The sequence below is a fragment of the Notothenia rossii genome (assembly GCF_949606895.1).
Source record: "Notothenia rossii genome assembly, chromosome: 6".
NCBI lineage: Eukaryota > Metazoa > Chordata > Actinopteri > Perciformes > Nototheniidae > Notothenia > Notothenia rossii.
The window spans coordinates 43,763,860-43,784,132 of NC_136909.1; the positions used below are offsets into that span (position 1 = coordinate 43,763,860).

The 20,273-nt window shown below is 40.9% G+C and overlaps 1 long non-coding RNA gene across 1 annotated transcript; it reads right to left on the bottom strand.

Annotated features, from left to right (window-relative positions):
- Positions 1–584: 584 nt before the first annotated feature.
- Positions 585–19,638, bottom strand: LOC307042575. The gene is made up of 3 exons (XR_013809165.1): positions 18,817–19,638; positions 2,010–2,155; positions 585–943 (listed from the first exon to the last, which is right to left on the bottom strand). It is a non-coding gene; the product is annotated as an uncharacterized lncRNA (long non-coding RNA).
- Positions 19,639–20,273: the final 635 nt, after the last annotated feature.

A 20,273-nucleotide genomic window follows, 5' to 3' on the forward strand; every position in this document is an offset into this window, starting at 1 on the left:
CGCTTCCCGCCGGCCGAGTCGAAACCGGCAGCAGCATTTAATTCACGCCATAAATTGTCTTCTGAGTCACGCCATAAGCCATCCATCTCCTCCTTGACTTTCGGACGAGCTCCGGTCCGGTTCATCTGTGCTTCCATTATTTACCGGCCGATGAAGCAGAGCTAACGTTAGCCGAGTCAGTGCTAGCTGCGGCTACCGGCGATTAGCGGATAAAACTCTGTTTTTTTGTTGTTGTTTTTTTTACTTCTGACACCAATGTAACGTCCACCCGGACGTGTCGGAATGACGAGTGAAGCGTTCTCAAGTTAAACAGGTTTATTAACAACCAACGGCTCTCATCCGTCCTTTCTCACTCTCTCTCCTCTCGCGCCAACCTCTCACTCACCTGCACGCGCCCACACAGACACACACACACCAAACCCTCTGCTCCCCAACCCCGCCCCTACCTGCTCTCCTCACAGAAGCCTGACACAAACAGTTAACAGAACACTTGAACAATAAATGCAGATCGCTACAGTACTATGGTACGAGTACTATGGTAACATTTCATATGGCTGTTGGAGGGCTTGATAACCCACTACCCCTGGCACCATAACAATTACCATGGTAAATACATATGTTCTTGTATTTGTGTCACACCTGTACCAAACTGTAGATACTGTAGAATGTACAATGGTAGGCTATATCAAATAAAAATAATGGACTGAGGCAAATACAAATAATACATGGACTCAACATGTATTTACATGTATTAACATTTTTAATTTATACTACCGAACATACAATATTGCATGAAAAAACATAATGGCCTAACGTGGCCGAACAAATTGATTTTTAAAAAATGTTTTCCTTTTGAGGATCTTCGGCGAATTGGAGAGTTTCTGGCGTATGTAGCCCTTGATCTCCGCCTCTGTCTTTTCTTTGAAGACAGATTTAACTTCACCTAAAGAGAGAAAGAAATAAAGAAAAGGGGAATTAACAGATGAAGAGACAAATTACAAAAACAGACAGACAGTCAGGTAGACAGCAGGGATGCAAACTCATCAGGTATGAAAAAGGTGACAAGGATTCAAGCCCCCCGACCACCCCACCCCACGGAAAATCGGCTTTAAATTTAGGAATAACAGATGATTTTAGCGGTCAGAACAACCAAAGCAGCAGTTGTAATAATAACAGAAACGCAAAAGAGTCACATCTAATAGAAATATATAAAAGCATTTATTTTAATTGTGCAGCAGTCAGTTTATAATTTTGGCAGCACTGTTGAGCATTTTGAAAATGTATTTTCATGCCTCTGTGCAAGGCTTAGTCTTTCTATCTGTATAGCCACTGGTCTAAAGTAACTAAGTTCATAAACTCAACAAGTACTATACTTGGGTACAATTTTGAGATACTTGTACTTTACTTAAGTATTTCAATGTTTTGCTACTTTGTACTTCTACTCCTCTACAATTCAGAGGTAAATGGTTTACTTTTAATCCACTACATGTATTTAATACCTTTAGTTACTATACTGATGTGGATGAATGATGTGAAATATAATCAAGTGTTAAATCAGACTTTAGTTCCACCTGGAGTAAATTCACAAGCTACCCTGCAGTATACAAAGTAATTCAAACTAGCTGCACCTTTACCAGCTTTGAGAACACTTTCATAATCTATCATTATAAAACATATCATATTATTCTGAAATGGACCAATCTGCACAATGACTACTTTTACAGTCGTTACTTTAACTATATTTTGATGAGAATACTTTTCTACTTTTACTTGAGGAACATTTTGAATGCAGGACTTTTACTGTAACAGAGTATTCTGACACTCTGGTACTTCTACTTTTACTCAAGTACAAGATCTGAGTAATGTCTGTGGATGACGATGACTCCGGCCTTGGTTTTTTGCTTGGTCTCTCCTGAGAACAGACAACAACATATATAAATATTTGTTTTTGTGTGTGGTTGTGTGTGTGTCTTCATAAAGTGGTGGTGTTTCGATTTTGAATAACTCACCTCTGACTGTTCCACATCGTCGTCCTCCTCCAGAAAAGGCCTCCTTTTCTTTGCCCTCTTGCCTTTTCCCATCGGCCCGGATTCTTCCAAAGGTTCTTTACCTTCAACCAGCCGGTTCCTCATCTTGAGGAGTGCACCTTTGTCATCTATTGGAAGCAACAAAGATATTCAGCCTATTAATTTGTACAATCCATATATATATATATATATATATATATATATATATATATAGGGTACATCAACATTTGTATGTGAGTCACATTGTCTGCTTACATGACAATATGTTGCTCACTGAAACAAATAAGTCGTTGGATCTAAGTGATTGAATAGTGGACTTTGGTTGCACATTAATCGTTTGCTTTGGCAGCACTCGATCCAGTTGTCTAGGTTAAACACATAAATATTAACTTAACCTAATGTAATTGAACAAAGTTATTCATACATGTTTCAATCACGTTCTGGCAACATGATTCAGTCATGTTATTTTAACTTAATTCCATTGATTTATAAATGTTTAAATCACGTTCTGGCAACATGATTCAGTCATGTTATTTTAACTTCATTCCATTGATTTACAAATGTTATAATCATGTTCTGGCAACCTTATTCAGTCATGTTCATTATTCTAGATACATGATATGATCATATTAGTACAACACAATTCAAACAGTGCAAATACATTTTATTTCAAATGCAGGGGAATACGGTAAAGTGCATTATGTAAAGTATCAATGTATCAAACATATTTTATGTAAAACACTGCATCAAATAAACATTTTGAATACCTTCGTGTAAAACACTTGAGCAAAATTGCTTTATAAACAACAATATAAACATGTTAAAATTCTTTTTTTAATACATTTTAGCTAATTTTAGACACCCGCCTGTTAGTTTACATATATGTATTCTTCTTTTACATTAGATTTTGTTTGTCTTCCCCATTAGTCACATTCAGAGAGAGATTCACAGTTTGAGAGATTTCAGTTTGAGAGTGGTTTTCTCTTGTATTCAAACAGAGGCAAAATGGGTTTCTCTTGTATTCAAACAGAGGCAAAATTGTTAAAATGCATTTCTTCAAAGTCCAGGACTAATTCAGTTCAAACATATGGAACATATGGAACAAGATGCATGGTATTTTCTAATGTGAATAGTGGTTAGAATATTTATATATATTTATACATTTCTATACTTATTTGGGCCGTGAGTGAGAACGGACATAAGGCACATAAAAACATCAAACCCATTAAAACCGGGAAAGTGCCATTTTAGATTTGAACCACTTTAATTAACACTATTTATACTAACTATTATGTTAAACTTTGGCCATTATTAGTATAAAACATGACATGTTTTGGTCAACTTTCAGATATTAAAGAGGCAAACAAGAGTCTGTGAGATTCTTTGACACAGTCTTCTTCTAAGACTGGTAGAATGTCTGCTGTGCTGGGGTCCTCAATTCCCAGACGAGAGAGGGTAATGATTCTAATGAAACATATAACGGTTTATACTGAAGTATTATTTTAATTATTTGAAGTATTAAAGTATTATGGCAGAAAGTATGATACAGTGTATTTCTGGTATGTTCATTTTAATGTCACCTTATATAGAATGTGTGTTAAACTTGTGATTTCTGCATTGAGTGACTTCTGCCTAGCAGATACCAAGAAGAGGCCCCTAGGGTCTCTCTGTTAATTATCAATAGTCCTTGCAATTAACAGGGGAATTCCCAGAGACATTTTCCTTAGATATAATGCAGTTAAAGTCTTGTTAAATTAATGATTCATTTCCTGTAGACCCATTAAGAAGGGTGTCTATTGCAGCAGCTAGATTTGATTATTGCTGAACCATATCTGTGTTGGTGTTTTATTTGATTTCTTTGTTTTGTTCTTTCATGTGTGGGTACTGAATTGCTACAACATTTGTGCAGTGGTTAGCTTAAACATGTTTAATTACTCTATATGAAATGGAAGCAGCTTTTATGACAGGGACGAGAGAGCTGGGGGAGGGGACATTCTTCTTAAAAGATCTCCAGCATGTCAAATATTAGGGAAGTCTACATGATAAATATATGTGTGTGTTTAATTACTTTGTATCAAGAATAGCAGTAATGTTTTCCTCGGTATTGTGGATATTAAGGTAACTCACATATGATATTTGTATAATCCAACTATATCTTAAAAGATGGCAAAAGTATTTGAAACGAAATGTGCTTTAACAACTGAGGGGGGGGAGGATAGGATAGAAACTCTATGCAAAAATGCGGAACAATAAAAACCAGATGGGGTTGTTTTGCTTCAAACTTAAGGTTCGCCTCTGGCTCGCACTGATTGGGTACGACAGGCCATTTGTTGGTCTCTCCCAATGAGATGACCTCTGGGGGAAGCATCCACACACCTCTTCCTGTGTTTTTTAGTATGAAAGCCTGTGTTTTCCTTTGGTTCGCTCTCTTTTTCTTCATACGGCCGAGGTGGTAAGACCCTCCCGCGGGAGGACCAGAGCAGGGGCACCCGAAGGGGGGCCCCTTTTGAATTGTTTTGTGTTGTATTGTATATTTTACCATTAAAGCAGATTATTGTTTAACCCTTATCCTGGTGCTTTGACTTTTCCTTCTTTTAAAACAAACTCATAGAGGAACGCGCGGAGCAGAGGTTCTGCCCCTAAACAGTATTGTACTTATTATAAATATAAAACTTTCCATAGCACCTCTATTGACCAGCAGCCACTGCTATATATTAACAAATAAAACATAGGCCTGACAACTGTTAATAATAATAATAATGATAAGCTGTACATGTATGATCTATTTAAATATGCAAATGTACCGCCAGTTGATAACACTTTCGCAGTCCAAGCCATCTTTTTCCCATTTTGGGGCCACCAGACAAGATACTCCTTGTCCAATTCAGGATCGTACTCCCCCTCAATTAAATTTAACCGGCCAACTTCGATTGTATCATTGCTAAATTCATAGAAACCGTACATTGTTGTGTTCAAAAGTAGCTCTAAGTAGTGGCAACAAAGTGATAACAATCCGGAGATTGCAGTTGGCACTGCGGTCTGTATCCTAGCAACGCTAGAGAGGCGGGAAGCGCGAGGCGAAAGTTGGGCACGCGCACGTAGCCACTCACCAGCTACCCTCAGCGGCAGAATAATCCGTGCCTGGAAAAAGTTCTTTAATTTTGATTCTCATTCACAAAAAAAGAGAAAACCTGAGAATGTACAAAAGATATTTTAGACCCTCCAGAAAAACGCGATTCTGCGATCGCAGAATTTACCGCATAATCAGCAAAATGGCGCAGATTTTTAAAAGGCCGCATATTTATCAAAAGGCCGCATAATCCCCGCATTTTTCCACACAAAGTTGAGAAAAAAAAAAGTTAACTCGTCTTGACGTGACGTCATCAGCTCGAGCATCACAGAATGTAAACAACACTGTATAGACAGAGTGAACGTGTGGAGCTCACACGGTAGAGAAAACACCAAGATGAAAAAATCTAATCGATCTCATTTACCGACAAACATTTCTTCTAAAGACCGGGCAAAAAGTGGGGGGAAACTATTCTGCACCCTGTGCAACTGTGTGTTGGAGCATAAGAGAAAATCGACGGTGACGACCCACTTTGATTCATTCAAACATTCGAAAATGCTTTCTGCTGCTGCGGACAAGAAAGCCAAACGACTCACGCTCACCGAGGCATCAACCTCCAAAACCCTTTCGAGGGCTACAAGAAACGAAGTGAGTAGCCTACAAGATTGAAGCTGGTCAGATAACGAATGAGTAAATGAAAACAGAATAAGGCGGAGAAGTGTGTGTGTGTGTGTGTGTGTGTGTGTGTGTGTGTGTGTGTGTGTGTGTGTGTGTGTGTGGGGGGGGGGGGTGTGTGTGTGTGTGTGAGATTAAAATAGCCCAATTGCTTTTACAATAAATAAACATTGAATGTGTTGAATTGAATAGTAAAGGGGTTTAACGTTAGTGGCAGGTTGTGTGTGAGAGAGAATAAATAAGACAGCTCAATATTTAAAAAATGTTTTATTCTTTTTCCCCGCATATTTAGCATATTTCGCAACTTTCCGCATATTTCGCAACTTCCCGCAATTTCACCGCATAAAATCCCATAAAAACCCCGCATATTTAATCGCATAATCAAGGATTTTAGCCCGCATAATCAAGGAATTTAGCCCGCATAATCAAGGATTTTTGCCCGCGTTTTTCTGGAGGGTCTAATATTTGTCAGATTTAGGTAGATATTCCCAGGACTGCAAAACGGTACCAGAGGACCCGTATGGAGGCACAACTTGTGACAGGTAAGGACGGGTTTTCTCTTCATATTGGACGAACGGGATGAACTGCCAATATAAGACGTATTTCATTTGGTGGTTTTTGTCTCACATTACTGTATTCAACGAATTATAGCAGAGTATACTACAACATTTTGAAACGTTTTTTAGATGTACATGTATAGATTCACTTCGTGTATACTGCTATTATTCCTATTTTGATAGCAGTAGGGCAATATGTAAATTACGTTATAAAACATATAAAATCAATATTGACTCTAAAAAAGCTGAGACATACAGTATAAACCAACCCTAGCTTTTGTTAACTGTGTTCGTTATTCTCCCGACCAGGAGAGAAGCTTTAAAATAGGAGACTAAATGGAGTCTCTGTGAAAGTTCAATTGGGTACTTTAATTTAAAAAGGCGCGGTAGTGTTACAGACAGAATATTGTTCCGGCAGAAAAACAGCTGTGATCTGGCTCTTCTCCGATAGGGAAGAGAAGAGAATGGATCTCTCCTCCGGTGCTGTTTATATATCCTCTGCTGGCTCCTCCCCGCCAGCCGGCTCACCTCGTCTCCAATGTCCGTAATTGCATTTAAACCGAGGATAGGTTCTTTTCACATTCAATATATGCTTAACACGCCGTTTCTCCTCATATTCTCTTTCATCACTTTTCATTTAACACATTCTAAACGCTGTAATCAATACTCTAAACAATACTTCTCGGCTCGTTTGGTTTCCGGATGTTGTCACATGCTACTCTCGTCTGTAAACAATAATGTATTCAAATAGTACCTTCATTTAATATTCAGCATGGTAGTATCTCGACATCTATAGTTGTAGTGTTAAATCAGTAGGCTTCGGTTTGCACCACTCCATATCATTTCGCTACTAAATTCACCTCTTTAGGAAATCGTATATTAGCCACATGCTAAATGCTAACCGGAGATGAAGGATTTTCAGAATAAAAGCTTAACTGCTTGTACACAAGAATTTCTGGTTTTTCAGTATAAAAGAGCATTAAAACTGACGGCATGTTTAAACTACATTTCCCCATTAAAACATTGATTTTAATTTCTAACACTTTTTGCTGAGATGCCAAATTAAAATGCCCACAATCAATGTGTGTATAAATGTCTGTGCAACAGCTGTGTGATTTTATCAATTTACAGACTCTGACTCATCCAGTGATGAAACTTCAAATGAAGATTCAATGGTGGGTGAGAGTATAATGTACAGTGACGATGAGGTTGTGTTCGATTCATTAAAATCATATTATCAGGATAGTTATTGTTTAGCCTTTTGCTTTAACTCAGGCTGATCACCATTCTGGCGGGACATCAGATGACAAAGGGGAGGATCCACATCATGAAATGGTAGTTTTTTGCATTGACTGATCCACAGACTTAAGAAATTGGACTCACTGGTGGAGTTAACTATGACTCTGCTACTTGGTCACTGATTTTTTTTTTTTATGTATTGCCACTGTGCATTGTCACAAGGTCATCGTTCGTCCGTCATGTACTGTCTTTGTATCCTGTTTGTATGCTCTTTTTATGATGCCTGCCCCTTTTTATGATGCCTGCCCCTCTTTTTTTTATTGAATTAATTTGATTTCAACTTTTCTGTCTCCCAGAGTGACGATGAGGTAGAGATGGCTGCAGACGAAGGAACAGATCAACAACATGAAATGGTACAACATAAACATGCAGGGATTGTTTTACTTATTTAAAAAAAAAATGTATTCTGTTAAAATCCATGACCTTTGCTACATTACAGGTAGCAGTAAGAGACAACACAGTTTTCTATGATGATAAGAATACAGATTTATCCGACACAAAAGAAGTTGGGTTACAAATATTTAACAAAATGTATCAGGAGTTATTTTATAACTTATAGTTAACATTATTTTCACTGTATGCACATATGACTTTCACCCGCAATGCTACCTTTCCATTTACATATATTTTGTTGCTGCATGCTAACACCTGTTCCCTATGGCCATCAATAAAGATCCATCTTATCTTATAGCCTTTTGCTGTCTCTCAGTCTGGAGAGTCATCAGAGGACGGAGGGGAAGATCCAAACCATGAAATGGTATAATTTGTGCAGGTCCACTTTGTTCCAGAAAGACAAAAGGGTGTTGCAAAATTTCTTGTAAAAGTAAAGATCTCCAATAAATTGTGTGTATTGACATGTGAGGACATCATAGCTAAATGTATTGCAATTGAACATGGGGGTAAGCTATATGTGATGAAAATGCCTTGGTTTGAGACAAGTCAAATGTTGAGGGCTAGCACAAACTGTTGAGACTCAATTTGTCTGCACATATATGATGATTTAAATGTGTTTTTATTTATGCTATTATTGTTTTTTTATAACTCACTGTTTGATCATTAACTGTATTTTGTAATGCATTTGTGTCTGTGACTGGGTAAATCTGTATGGATATTTCTAAATATGTGAGTAAAACGCCACATTGAAGCGCTGTATGAACTCAGTTGTCTCATTCAATAACAACATTGAGAACATCTTTATCTAAAGTGTAATTCTTTGGCTATTTTGTGTGAAGATGTGTTGAAAAAGAAGATGAAAATATATGTTACCGAAAGGGAAACCAACTAAAACCAGCAATGAAAAATACTAAACAAGGTATAAGACTTGCATTCACATAAAAAAAATAAAAAAATGCATACAATGGGACTTGAGTGATTATCATGATACATACCATGGTAATGTCTGTAGTACCATTTGAATTCTCTATGGAGTAACAGTTATCTGAGGTACCGCGGCATGTACTATAGTATCAGAGGTACCATGGTACGTACCACGGTAACAGCTGTGGTACAACGGTATGTCCCAGGGTTATACCATGGTATGCATCATGGTAGCATCTGAGGTACCATGGTATACCATGGTACGTACTATGGTACACTATGGTAACATCTGAGGTACCATGTGAAGGATTATTTGAATTATTTGAAGGATTAAAGTAACGTGTTATGGCAGGAAAGTTCAATCTGGTATATTCCTTTTAATGTCACCTTATATATATTCATGTGTGTTAAATTAGAAGGGACAAAGTATCTTTTCCCTCCCCCAATATATTGAGGTGAAGTCCTTGTGTTTAGAGAGAGTTGGGGGAGGGGACACATTCCGAAGAGTTTCAGCATGTCAATTATCAGGGGAATCGACTCGTTTTCAATAGATATGTGTGGTTGGTTACTTTGTATTAATAATAACAGTATGTGTAAAGGAAGCTGGAAATATACAATGTGAAACCTTTTATTTGAAGTAAAGATGTGAACAATAGCTCAAACAAATGGAGGGGCTATAGGACAAATGAGTGTGTTCTCTGTAATTAGGCCTGTGTGAAGTTTGACTATTTGAAAAGCATCTCTAATACTGCTTAAGAGCATAGGTAATGTGTTCCTCGTTGTTATTGATATGAAAGTAATTAACATGTATTACGTATATTTAGCCAACTATAACAACTATATCTTAAAACATACTTTTAACTTGTGTGTGGCAGCCTGAGGCGGGAAGATGGACTCAGGGACAAAGGGCCATAAAGGAGATGTGTGTGTGCTGGCTACAAGATGTGAAATAAGATAAGGAAACTTGTTGTTGAGAGCCGGTTCGTACCAGACACCAAAAGGTGTCTGGTCTTCGTCAAACTGAATGAGACTTTTTGTTTCCGGGTTTCTTCTGCTGTGTCGCACTGATTGGGTGCGACAGGCCATGTGTTGGTCTCTCCCAATAAGATGACCTCTGGGGGAAAGCAGGCACACACCTCCTCCTGTGTTTTAGTATGAAAGCCTGTGTTTTCCTTTGGTTCGCGCTCTTGTTTTTCACCGGCTGTTCCTGAGACCTGTCTCACACGGTGGTAGAACCTGAGCCCGGAGTACTCTGCAGAGTGCTTCGTGATTTCTTTGTATTTGTATCGTTACTGTTTATCATTAAAGCAAGATTATTGTTTAACTTGTATTCTGGTGTTTCTTAATCCCTTCCTTTTCACGAATTTACCCAGCTTATCAAACGACACGCGGAGACGAGGTTGGTTTTCAACATCCTCCGAATCTCCAACACATGGTATGATGGGGTGTCTTAGACAGGCCATTGATATCATAGACCTGTTAATGTACGCATGCACTTTTTCTTTTACCAGCTGTATTCACCTTGCAGGTGCAGCTATGTGGCTTTTATCCTGGATAAAGTGTTTAAGTCATGGATGTTTAAAGTTTAACTTCTTCATATTTGTCTAATATTATAGTTAACTTTTCATTCAGGAAGTATGACGCTGCGCTGTCAGTACGCTTCTCCATGTTTGTGATTGGTCGAATGCTCCAAATACCACCCCTTTCATGTGAACGCGCACCTAACTAGATAGGGCACTGCTGGCTTGAGCGATCCACTTGATAACCAGCGTCGTAGTACAGTTTAGCGAGAGCGCGTATGTTTTGGATTAGGCCAACCGGCTAACTCAAACATATCCAGGTTAGGAAAATCCAGCTTCGTAATACAGGCCTCTGGTTGAAGATGGACAGGCTGTGGTGGAAAACCACAAGTTGTTGTAACATGTTATCAAAGTGTTGCATATTAACATCCAGCACACACAGAGGAACATAAGCATTATTTTGGAGTAGCCACCTGATGAATGAATATCTTTAATATCTGTCTCTTTTGCTGCTAAATTCACTTATGTTCACAAGCTAGTCTCTACTATTTGATAAACAGCATTTAGTGAAGCAAACAGTGAAGTGAAAGATGCTGAAAAGCTCAAAGGAGCTAAAGGGAACTGCAGCGTGGGTTATAATTCTGCTTTCACATGACACACCACTTGCTCTTTGCTCACTTGACTTTGAGCACCTGTAAAAGCGCTTACAAAATAAATCTATTATTATTATTATTATTGTGGTTGGGCGCAGAGCCTTGCTGTAAAAACAACAAGTTATGGTCTGGTTCTATGGTTACCCCACAAGCTAACTTGCACGCTACATACAGCTGTCTTCTGATTGGTTACGTGTTGAATGGTCAGCGAGGTACAGGTCAAAGTAGAAATAATTAGACATTTGAGCAAGCGCTCTGCAAAAGATTTGAGCTTCAAGCGACACGCTTCACCTACTCGGGACGAACAGCTCTTTCCATAGAAACAACGGAAATCTCAGCGCAGAGCTGTTTTGAACCTTTGTGATTTCCAAAAGTGACTCACATAGCCATATTATACATCGTCATTTGATGAAATTGTGTAAGTAAAACTATTGATCATAGCAGCGTTCAATACAAAAATAGAAGTAGGATTTGTTTTATAAGATGCTTCTATTCTCCTAATTTGCTAGCAATATCCCATGGATGGTAATTTTACTGTTCACTCTTGTTTTCCTTTCTAAATGTAAACTAACCCGGGGTGGCTACATTTCTGATCGTCTGTTGTGTCTCTTAAGGCATCTGACTTCCTTGAAGTGATCCCACAATCATAATTCTGAAGTATTACATAATGTGTGTGTAAAACATATTTTTGATGATGTTTTTCCCTGCATGCTGCTATATTGAGGCCTTCATGATATGTATTGTGGGATATTTTCATTTAGGTACTGGAAGAAACCTGCCGCCCCAACTCAGATGTTCAATCTGACCATTGATTGACAGTTTTAGATTTAACCTGCTCCATATCTGGGGATAAGATACTGTTTGATTAATGTTGACATGTTTCTAATGTTGATTGAGTTATAACAGGTAACACAGATGCAGAATCAGTGGCCAAGGGGCTACTGAGAGAGGTAATTCCAGAATGAGAAGGAGAAGGTGAACTGTGATAATGAAAACAATTTTGTAATATTTCAACAGGTATTAAAGTAACTGATGTTTGAAATGTAGAAAGAACATATTACAGCTAAGTTAAAACATAGTAATGTAATGAGATAGAATTTAATTTAGACAACATCTTGTAACTAGCCTGGTAAAGAAGTAAAAGCCATAGACTGTTTAGATCATTATGGGGATGTACATTTAATTTAAAGTAATAATAGAAAGACATTTGATGACAGTATGTTGGATTTCTGTATTCATTTTTCAGCTTGATAATATCCAAGCAGTGACAGGTAGAAGCAGTCTCGCCTGGAAATTATTCACTTTGTCAGTATCATGATTTTAGTTGTTTTTAATCCATAACATTAGTGTGTTCCATTACCAGAAACATTAGCAGTTCATATTATATTTAGATTTTAAATGGGATCTCAAGGATTTCATTTATAATAACACAGATGCTTGTCAGGAATTCAGAGCTATTGAGATATTTTATTTAGTTCACCTGAAAATGTTGGGGTTTATTGTGATGACACAGACCAAGTATTAGAATTCTGAAGTGGCCTACCAGTGGTGGGTCAAACACCTGAGGGCCCAGAAGCCCTGAGCGTAGACTTGAGGGGTGGGTATCAGATTTCTCCACACAGGTTGCTGACGCCAAAAGGGGGACCCGAGGAGCAGGAGGCCGACACAGCGGAGTTCGTCTGGCTGAAGGTTGTCAGGCCTACGTGACTCAACCCCAGGTTATCCGGCCTCTACAGAGTGACCCAGAGGACATCTCATGCCGTCCGCCGAGGAGCAAAGGGGGACATCTGGTACTACTGGAGCCAGTGTGCGGCGAGGAACACTCCGGCTAGGACCTTGGAGGACATCAGGATGGACCTGGCTATCGTCAACGCGGACATCCCTACAGCAGACGACTTGGAAGCAGGCATCAGCGGACTGGAGGAGAAGGACCTCGCGGACATCCCTACAGCAGACGACTTGGAAGCTGGCATCAGCGGGCTGGGGGACTTCTCGAGGCAGCAGAGGAGTCTACTTCTCTCTGATCAGATTCATCAGTTCCACCTTTGAAGGAAAGGCCGCATCTCCCCCTCCCTATCAGCTGCCCTTGTTGGCGTATTCCGCTGAAGGGCGGGGGGGGGGGGGCCTGATGATTCAACAACACGCAAGGATGCTGCTTTCTGGCACTCAGGCTCTCACTCTGATAGTTTCTTCACTGTCATTGGAGGTTGTTTTCTGTTCCCAAAGGTTTAATGAAGGGGGACAGACACAGTATTAAAGAAGGACAGTAGTTTTGTTTCAAATGTCTTATGTGTGTTGGTCTCGTTAATGCGAGACCAAAAAGGGGGAATTGAAGGATTATTTGAATTATTTGAAGGATTAAAGTAACGTGTTATGGCAGGAAAGTTAAATCTGGTATATTCCTTTTAATGTCACCTTATATATATTCATGTGTGTTAAATTAGAAGGGACAAAGTATCTTTTCCCTCCCCCAATATATTGAGGTGAAGTCCTTGTGTTTAGAGAGAGATGGGAGCAGGGGACACCCTTATTTGGGGATAGTGCCAAGACGCTGGAATGTTTCCCTCGTAAAAGAAGGGTGTGCGTTACACATGCTTGGAGCAAATGTGTGTGTGTTTTCATTGCAGTAAATATATGTGCTACATGATTACTGGTCAACTATACCTCTGTTCTTATTCTTTCATGTGCGGGTACTAAATGGCTACAAACATTGTGGAGAAATTAGCTTAAACATGTTTTCTTATTCTATATGAAATGGAAGCAGCTTTTATGACAGGGACGAGAGAGCTGGGGGAGGGGACACATTCCGAAGAGTTTCAGCATGTCAATTATCAGGGAAATCGACTTGTTTTCAATAGATATGTGTGGTTGGTTACTTTGTATTAATAATAACAGTATGTGTAAAGGAAGCTGGAAATATACAATGTGAAACCTTTTATTTGAAGTAAAGATGTGAACAATAGCTCAAACAAATGGAAAGGCTGTAGGACAAATGAGTGTGTTCTCTATATTAGGCCTGTGTGAAGTTTGACTATTTGAAAAGCATCTCTAATACTGCTTAAGAGCATAGGTAATGTGTTCCTCGTTATTATTGATATGAAAGTAATTAACATGTATTACGTATATTTAGCCAACAATAAAAACTATATATTAAAACATACTTTTAACTTGTGTGTGGTAACCTGAAGGGGGGAAGATGGACTCAGGGACAAAGGGCCATAAACGGGATGTGTGTGTGCTGGCTACAAGCTGCTGTGTCGCACTGATTGGGTGCGACAGGCCATGTGTTGGTCTCTGCCAATAAGATGACCTCTGGGGGAAAGCACGTACACCTCCTCCTCCTGTGTTTTAGTATGAAAGCCTGTGTTTTCCTTTGGTTCGCGCTCTTGTTTTTCACCGGCCGTTCCTGAGACCTGTCTCACACGTGGTAGAACCTGAGCCCGGAGTACTCTGCAGAGTGCTTCGTGATTTCTTTGTATTTGTATTGTTACCTTGTATCATTAAAACAAGATTATTGTTTCACTTGCATTCTGGTGTTTCTTAATCCCTTCCTTTTTACGAATTTACCCAGCTTATCAAACGACACGCGGAGACGAGGTTGGTTTTAAACATCCTCCAAATCTCCAACAGTATGTATGTTGCATACCACATGTGCTTCTGATCCATACCATAATACTCATCCTGCAGCTCAAGGTCTGAGCTTATCTGAGTACCATTCCAGATGGATCTGGCATCCGGGAGGCAAATGGGAGTGTGTTGCTATAGCAACTCCGCTGTGCTCTACTGTTTGCATTGTTTAGTGAGTGAAGAGTGGTGCAGCCGAATATACAGTAAGTTAGCAGTGAGGAAGCAGTTGTTGTTGGGTGTCTCAATGAAATGAAATACTCAACAGGAACCAGACCAGGACCAGGGTTACATAGAAAATAATGTCCGTTGTACTGTAACTGCAGGATTTCTCAGTCGGTACAAAGGAATGCCAAAGGTTGCTGGGCCAGATGCTTCTGAGTGACGGTGAGGGAACACGTAGGCCTATGTAGGACATAAGTTGAACTAATGTTGCTAGTTTGTGCTTGTGCAGGTCCAAGATCATCAAATGCCTTTTCACAGTATCATAGCCTACATTTTTAGAGACATAGGCCTACAGGAAACTTTTATTGGAAGAAAAGTCCTGGGCCACATTACTCACACTTACAAGGTACGGAGTTTGAACAAAATAAATAAATAATGTTTTGCGAAATATCGCAAAACCCCATCGCGAGATCTCGCAATACTTTTGCGAGATCTCGCAAAACCCCGTTGCAGTTTGAAGATGGTCCCGAGGCACTCCTCTCCCTCCTCAAGCTGCAGATTGTGACCAATTATTGAAGTTTAGCTCGGATGACTGCGCGTATGGAACTGTTCTGATAAAAACGACTCTGTAGCTTGTTGTCTACCTTGCTACGATTGTAAAGTCATGTTGTTAGATCCGCGAAATTCGAATCTGTCAATAACTCAGCTCAGAGTATGCTTTGCGACCTTCATGTCCCCTCGCTCTGAGTGTTCTCTTGGTGTCTTTCACTTAAGTGAAACCCGTGCCTATTGATGTTATATCTTTATATTTAAGGCCAAGCTCAAAATAAAATCGATGAACCGCTCCATTGTTGTGGTAGGAAGTACATTGAGCTAAACATTGTTTTGTTTTTTCAAATCATTTTTTTTTTCTTCTCCATGTCCCCTAGCCTAGGGGGGCCTCCGTAATAAGGTGTTTACAGTTTGAAAACTGAGCAAAAGGGTTGGTTTGTGGAAGGTCAGCAAGCTTGTTGCTACCACAGAATACAGCAAGTAGGCCTATATAGAAGCTGTAATACATCCCCAATTATATGACTTTTATTGACAATATTACTACTTTCTGCAGATATCTCACAAAAACATACATTTCTTTTACCGATTTAGTACGTTTTGTGAGAGTTTGATCAGGGCCAAGGATTTCGGTAAATGTTTCGGGTTAGGTTACGGTTCTAATCTAGGTTTCGTTTTGGGTTTGGGGTTAAGCTTTATCATACTGACCTTTATGGATTTTCCCAACAAAAAGTCACAAATAGTATACATATTTATGAATTTCGTGTTGGCATCCATATATCGACATCAGGGGCGTCATTTATAACGCCGTGCGTAGGATTCACGTGGGAAGGTTGCTTACGTAGTACAAATCCGAAAAATAGGTCCATACATTTTCCGCCACTTTCCGATTCACCAACATTGCGTACTGTCGAGGAAAGTGCGTATGGCACTTCCTACGCCTGTTTCCCTTTATAAATCACAACCGACTCGAAATGCGGCGCAGCTTTTGCGGGCTTCACGTAACGCCCATGTTTGCCTATAAATAGTCAAAGAAACGCCCTTTCATTCATTCATTTTTGACTGACTGCGGCCCAATCCCAAACCACTCCCTCGACCCTACCCCTCCGTGACGGAGTGAACTCCGTCTGTAGCCACACTCGCAGCTCAACGAGGCTCCCTCCTGTCAGATGGAGGGAGTAAATACAGCAGCAAGCTTTGGGACGGTCTCCCCTCTCTCCGGCAGAAACAAGAAATGCCGTAACTGTATGTAACAACGGTTTCAAATCAGCCTCTCTTGGACTAAACATTTAAATTAATAACTCAAATAAAACTCCAAACATCTTTCATTGTGTTACTTTTTTGTAAAGCTCTTTTAGTTTTAAACCTGATGTTTATAAGCTTCTTAGTTTTTGCAACGGTCTGTACTAAATATGCACAACTTTATAATAAAATGCACACATTTACCTTTATCTAGACTAAACACAGGTATGATCCTAAGTTAAAACATATTAGGTTATCATGAGGTTATTATCATCGTAGTTTATCAGTGGATGTTTGCTGGAACTACTTCTTAACAGCTTGTTTCCTGACGGACACACACAGCGTGACTCCGGTCAGGTAGAGACCGGTCTCAAGTCAGCACCGCTGCAGACTCGCTGTTTGAGGGCTTGATAGCCCACTCCCCCTCCACACCCGTTGGTTTGGAACAGCCCTTAATATGGCGGACCCTCCGCGTGAACGCGCAAACGGAGGGGTAGGGTGTAGGGGTAGGGTGTAGGGGGTGGTTTGGGAATGGGCCTGAATGGAGAAGATTGCAGGAAATGGCGATAGAACAGCTAAAAAAAACATCTCACATCGTGTCAGATTTTGGTTATTTTAGAGAGGTCGAGATAAATCATATTGTTTGGTGGATGCAGTTTGAACCAGAGTAGCAGCATGGAGGTCGGATCGTCACCAAAATAAATAAATAAGTGGTCCGTAAAAGGTTAATGACAAAAAAAATACACATAGCCTTCCTCAGGCAGTGTGTTTGTACCGGGGACAGGAGACACCCCCTTGATGAGAAACTGTAAGAAATGATCGGGGAATCCCTTCGGAGTGGAGTCATGACGACTGGATCTGAATTATGTTTTTGTATTTGGCGGTTTGTGTCCCAGCTATCGATCAGCTGTGCGCAGTGTCTCCACTGCAGCCTGTGCATCTCAACCCCCCCGCAGCAACTCTATATCCACCAGTTAAAGGAAATACAACTAATGTGTTGTGTTATATTAGCTGTACAATTTACCACATCTGGTGCTCTTAGTTTCAATACCTCCTGTGTTTTACGAGCGACTTATCAAGTCTTGGCAAACGGCATAAAACACGATTAAACATGTATTAAACATATATAAAACCATGCTCGTATCTACAACCTATAGAAATGCAAAACGGCGTCAGTTTAGACGTAATTCTGTCCTCCTGCTTACCGCATCATTTAGGCTATGAGAAAACATTTCATAACATTAACACAACATATTTGAGGTGGTTTTAAATAACATATCCGTATTTATTTATTTCTACCAGTTATGTTTTTGTGTGCACTGAGGAGTCTCAAACAGGCGTTTGTTAAATAATTTTAAGATTGGCTTTAATCAATGTTTGAAAATGAATTCTTCATATATGATAAATGAGAGGTAACATTTTATTTATGGTATTATTTCCACATATTTCTCTCCATTCTTCCTTCTGCCAACGGTGTCGCAGTTTCTCGTCTCTCCCGTTTTTGTGCTTAGTGCGTACGCATGGGTTAGAGTTTGCGTGGAGGACCGCACGTTTTCCCGTCAAGTTAGTATTGTAGCGACCCTGCAGTGCTGAACTGGGAGAGACTCACAAGGGGATTGTTGGGGGGAAGACGTTGCCCTAGTTAGCCGGATAGGGCAGGGAGAAAAAGGGGGTGGGGTTTACAAGTGACCGGAAGAGGGTCAAGCTACGGCGGGAGAGCTAGTGAGGGATCCTGAGAGAGCTAAGAGACAATACCGCTACCTATCTTTGTTGTTTTGGGCAGTCTTCCAACCCCGGGGTTTAGTCTGTTTGTAGGGTAATAAAACCCGGATAAATTACAGCCATCGTGTCCTCCTCATTTAAGTAGCTAGCCACCCGTGCGGCGGAGCCGCGAACGCTACATTGGTGTCAGAAGTGGGATCTCCCCAGCCCCCAGTCCCCGCACTACAGTTGGCTAACTACGCTAGCATCGCTAGCCACCGCCGGAGGACCGAAATGGCTGAACACGGTGAGAACACGGACTTATATGCCCCATACACCCCCCAGAAACACCACGGAGGAAGCCAACCAGCGATGCACAGGTGGTAAGGAGAAAGGAAAAAAAAACAACCTACTCACCCCTTGCTACACTGCTGACGGACCTTCCGGAGGAAATAAAAGGAAGTCCGGTTAAGTTTGCTGCAGCCACCGGATTGCTGACTGAAAGAGCAGATGTAAACAAAGACACGTGTGGACCGGCTCCGGTGGATGCCCAACCAAAATCTATCCCGGAGTTGGAGAGAGACATAACGGCAAGTAAATGGGGTGGCCAACAAAAATCTATCCCGGAGTTGGAGAGAGACATAACGGCAGGGAAATGGGGTGGCCAACCAAAATCTATCCCTGAGTTGGAGAAAGACATTACAGAAAGTCTAGAGGAACGTTTTATGCAGAAAATGAGCATTGCAATGGAGCGTGCTTTGGGAAATGTTCTCAATAACTCAAAAAGTGACATTAAATCCATGAGGGGAGGGGAAGCACAAGATGTTGGGGCTAAACCTCATGAGCCCTATTGCAATGTAAATTCTAACCATGCTACTGACAATGCCAGTGTGAGCTCCGAACCTGCTAACGTTAAGGATGCTCATATCACTGTTGATGTCCCATGCCCAACAACAACCCCCCACCCAAGTACATGCCCCAAAGCAAATACCTACACCGCCAATGGACTCGGCCAAGGTAGCTCCCTGACTGCGGGCTCGGCTAGTCCCTCTACTACCAATAGCCAAACCAGCGATGTGGTAGCTGCTCTGACCACCGCCCTCACCACGGCATTGATGAATGTGCAGGGACCGACACCTTTCCCCAGGGAAGGCCAGCTAAAGGTCGGACGCTATGATGGGCTCACTTCATGGGAAACGTACTGGGCCCAGTTCAACCTCCTAGCGACTGCGAATGGCTGGTCCCCTACAAAGAGAGCAGTCCATTTAATATCCGCCCTGGAGGGTGAAGCTAGAAAAGTACTACTTGATGTGACTGCTGCTGATCTTGAGAACCCACTAGCTATTTCCAGAGCACTGGAGAGACGTTTTGGAAACACTGCCCCTGCAGTTGTGATGCGGCAGAGGTTTAATGAGCGGATGCGGGGTCCTGGAGAGAAGCTAGGAGTTTTTGCAGCGGAACTGCGCTACCTGGCTCAAAGAGGATTCCCCGATTTCGATGATGCAACCCGCTTGGTGCTAACGAAGGAGGCATTCATCCGTGGCCTGCAGCCCATCCCATTACGGCAGCAAGTCCGGCTCGCAGACCCACAGACCTTGGGAGCAGCTCTAGAGAAAGCACTGGTGGTGGAGGACATCTTCCTGGAGGGTTTTGAAAATGGCTCCACGCAGACATTGACACGACCTAAGGCTCAAACGTATAAGCCTCCTAGACCCAACCCTCCTCCGCTCGGCACAGAGAGCCCACCGTTGCCCCCAGAGGGTCGACAGAGTCAAGCCTGCTATAATTGCCACCAAAAAGGCCATACATGGCGCTTTTGTCCAGCTCCTGTCACCGCTCCGGAGGGTTCAGCGCCGGGAAACGGGCGGGGCTCG